Below are 4,378 nucleotides of genomic sequence, written 5' to 3' on the forward strand. Positions count from 1 at the left end.
TTGGGTAGTCTAAAATTAACACTGAGTCTAAAATTCATTTTACTGGCTATTTCAAATGTTTACCAGCAGTGACGGTTAAACTCTGGGCGCTCGGCTCAGATGCGTTTACCGGTATGAAGCCGATTTCAACAGTTGCTGCAGCGAGCGTCAGCACGCAAGACGTGTGCACAACTTTCGGTGAGATAAAACTCAACGCCTGACTTAAAATCATCCCTTTTCGATCCTGCGTCATTACAGTGAACTTGAGGTAAGTTGTGTTCAATTTCCTTAAAAAGCATCAACATTTCACGCCGAGCTTTCAATCGAGTTACGTCGACCTACATATTTCAAACTGTTGCTGATTAAATGTTGATTATTATCGATCCGTTTAAACTTTGTTCATGTTCATTTGACAGTGCTTCCCTAGATGAAACGAAAAGAAAGAATTCAGAACTCGAATTCTATTAATTAGGACAACAATATAAAATTTTTGTCTGAGTAAAGTAGTGCAAATGGGGGTAATATGAAAGCTTTTATGGCGCGAACAAAGCTAACATTGACTAACGTTAGCTGCGCTGTTTTTGCGCTAGCAGCTCATATTTTCGTTCTGCTAGTTGGCAAAGAATTAGTTGCTAGGCTAGACACCATTTTTATTGAATGCAATTTACGTGAATAATATTTACGAGCACAGTCTTTGATCTGTGGAAGAAAATAAAGTGGAACAAATGTTAGCTGGCTTAAGGCCAATTCATACCGCACAGACAAACGCCAACAAACACGTTTTGTCCTAAAGTATGTGCACATTTTGATCCTGTAAGAAAATATTTATTTTACTTATGTAAATAGAGGAATGATGTGGGACTTTGGTCTGCTGAAAGCTGGGTCATGTCTGTTGCTGAGTGAGATCGGGACTCTTATTATGAAAATGAACTGAGGACTCTTATAACGGTAGAGGAGCAGCTGCGCCTGCGCCGGCGACCTCACAGTTGCTGGGGATTATGATTACGCTGACACGTTTGCTCCTGGTTTTACAGGTATGATACACAACATATGTTCATGCTGCAAATATTTTGTGTATTAATGTTCTGGGTTGTGAAGATCTATGTGCAGACCGTCCGCCATTTTGTGAACGCTGTGTATGACGTCGTGAAGTGCATTTAATGGCCTTTTGCACAGGGGCCTGTAACAGATGCACTCTCGACATTTAACAATATAAAACGAGAAGAAAGTTGTGTCTGAAAGCTGCAATCTTTTACTTGTATTGGTTAAAATGAATGAATATCTCGTGTTTTTCCGTGGGTGCTTGAGTTTGTCGGTGTCTGTTGGGGCAGTGTGAACATGACACTTATTTTTCATAACATTCTGAATACAACGACCAACTTTTGTTGGTGACTTTTTTTTGTTGGTGTTTGCTGGTGTTTGTCTGCGGTGTGAATTGGCCTCTAGTTGTACTTTTATGGCGCAAACTGAAATCGCACTTTATAGCTAACATCAACATTACCTTTGGCTAAATGCGGTCTGTACAGACAGGTTTGAAAAGTTTATTAGCTACCCTAGGGCTGGGCGATATGACTGAAAACTGTATCATGATGTAAGTGTTTCATATCAGTCGATAATATTGATATTTTTTATGACCTATTTAAAATAAGGACCAGGAGAAAAATATATTACATTCAACATTTTTATTTTAAACTTAACCTTCCTCTGATTATAATCCCCTCAGTTATAAAGGCAGAAATGTCAACACAACCATGGAAAGCAACACCATGGAAGACACAAAAGACAGGTCTTCTCAGGAGGCTGTGCCTACAGGTAGGAATTCTACAAAGTGATCTCTCTCAGTTTACTCTGATCTACGTACAATGTTTTGCTACTAATCTGTTATGCCTGCTTTTTCTTGTGTCTTACAGCAATTGCTAAGGAGATCCTCATCCAGCTTGATTCTATCAGAGAGCAGCAGTTGCTCATCCTGATGCAGCTCCTACAAATCTCCAGCAGTTCCAGACTTCACGCCAGACCCAACACATTTTGGGTTCCCACTTTCAACTATTGAGGAGCTACAATGTTTGGAGGAGACGTTAAAGAATCCAGAGGAGAAGAAGAATTTGGTGAGTTAAATTATGCATTAATCAGATCATTCCTAAAAGTCAGTCCCCACTCTCACTCATGCTATATTCCTTAAATAACTAATGAGGTACATGTCTTTGTTTCAGACTGTTCTCCTTGGAATGGTCGGAGGCATGACTCTTAAAGACACTGTGGGGCGGGTCCTGAAAAGAGCAATGAACACTTCGCTGGCGAGACTCATTAAAAGTGTGGTTCTGGGTGAGTGTCAGTGCTGGATAACTGCTCTGTGGTGACATCCCAGGGCTCTACAGTGCAACCTATTTATTTATTTACTGGCTGTGACGGTGACAAAGTATTTAGGAGCACCAGTGCGACTGACCTGATCAGGTTCTATGGGTGCACCCTCCATTGAAACTAGAGCTGCAACGATTCCTCGATTAAAGTTGAGCACTCGATTTAAAAAAAATCCTCAATTGCAATTTACCCGTGTTGAGTAACCGGCAAAATACCGGAAGTGGCGCATTCCACAGACGAGAATCCATGAATAACATTATTACACCGTTTTCTAAGGCTACGCGATCTATTTAAAACCATTTACAATCATAATATAGCATAGTGCTATCATGAAATCACAAAGGCTGTGATTTAGTTAAGAATATGCGCTTTTAAAAAAAAAAATGCCCCGGCAAGTCATTTTATCAAATATCGCCTTTTAATGGGTAGGTTAATTTGTCATTGATCAGAAGGTGCTCCTAAATTTTTGACTGTGCTCCTAAACTTTTTAAATTAAAAAGAAATGCAAGTGTAGAGCCCTGCATCCAAATTAAGTTTTGGTGGTTGCTGAGTAACATCACGTGGTCATGCTGCTCTCTTCTATCTTGTGTTTTTCTCAGATGCAGTCCGCCGGAATGCCCTGACCAAAGATTCTACAGAAGAGGAAACAGAGCTGCTCATCACCAGGTGGCTGTGGCTAGCCTCTGATAGGGACGCTGGCCGAAGCCAGAGGGCGAACAGGCAGACAACGTAGACAACTCAAAAATCGCGGTGGGCCAGAATTAAATGTTTCAAAGTTAAAAATGTTGATATTGGAAAATGGTATTTGAACTCCTTGATTCTACATTAATGCTGTGATATTATTTCTATTCTATTCTTTTCAATTCAAATCTGTTATTAAAAAGTGTGTGCGTAGACTACTCAAAAACGCAGTGGGCCAGAATTAAATGTTTCAAAGTGAAAATGTTGATATTGGAAAATGGTATTTGAACTCCTTGATTCTACATTAATGCTGTGATATTATTTCTATTCTATTCTGTTCTATTCTATTCTTTTCAATTCAAATCTGTTATTAAAAAGTGTGTGTGCGTAGACAACTCAAATGCAGTGGGCCAGAATTAAATGTTTCAAAGTTAAAAATGTTGATATTGGAAAATGGTATTTGAACTCCTTGATTCTACATTAATGCTGTGATATTATTTATATTCTATTCAAATCTGTTATTAAAAAGTGTTTATCCTATTTTTGTAGTGTGGTCCAATAAAAAATGCATTAAACATGAAACCTGTCTTCCTTGTGCTGTTTTACTTTGTTTATCTTGCATAAATAACGGCTGCTAAGCAATTTTAGTATTAACCTGATATGAATGGAAATCATAGTTCAAAGTTCAAATAAGCCCAAATAAGGAACGGGATTGGAGGCGAGCTTACGTCCTCTCACTCGGGTTTCCGCAATCGGGCCGCGTTAAAACCGAGCGCTCGGCCGAGTGTCTTTAGCCTTAATCGGGCCGCGTTAAAACCGAGCGCTCGCAGAGCAATCGGACCTAGATTCATGCCGAGGATTGGCCGATTGTTTTAGCCTTAATCGGGCCGCTTTCGGCCCGCACAATTTTTGCTAGCTGGGAATGCACTCCCTGATGCGATACTGTAGTAGACGGTTGCACAGTTATAATTTTGTCCCTGATATTATCAATCTTATAAGTGAAAGAAGTTCATAAAGTCATTACTGCTGTGCTGCTTGGAAACTTCTGGGTTTGAAGCTTTATTTTTCGTTAGTTTAGCCACTGTTTCAAATAAATACCTAGGATTATGTTTATTTTCTTCTAATAGGGTTGAAAAATAAGCAGATCTAGCAGCTTTTAAAGCCTCTCTGTAAGTAATCGAGATCTCCTTCCATGAAATCCGAAATACCTCTAGTTTTGTTTTCTTCCAGTTGCGCTCCATTTTTCTGGCTGCTCTCTTAAGGCCTGAGTGTGCTCGTTGTACCACAGCATTGGACTATTTTCTTTAATCTTCTTTAAGCGCAACGGAGCAACTGTGTCTAAAGTGCTGGAAAAGAG

The 4,378-nt window shown here is 39.6% G+C and overlaps 1 long non-coding RNA gene across 1 annotated transcript; it reads left to right on the forward strand.

Moving 5' to 3' along the window:
• Positions 1–1,877: 1,877 nt before the first annotated feature.
• On the forward strand, positions 1,878–3,302 carry LOC307160606. Its single transcript, XR_013821570.1, has 3 exons — positions 1,878–2,087; positions 2,193–2,304; positions 2,940–3,302. It is a non-coding gene; the product is annotated as an uncharacterized lncRNA (long non-coding RNA).
• Positions 3,303–4,378: the final 1,076 nt, after the last annotated feature.

Source organism: Squalius cephalus (genome assembly GCF_949319135.1).
Source record: "Squalius cephalus genome assembly, chromosome: 6".
In the NCBI taxonomy this organism is placed as follows: domain Eukaryota; kingdom Metazoa; phylum Chordata; class Actinopteri; order Cypriniformes; family Leuciscidae; genus Squalius; species Squalius cephalus.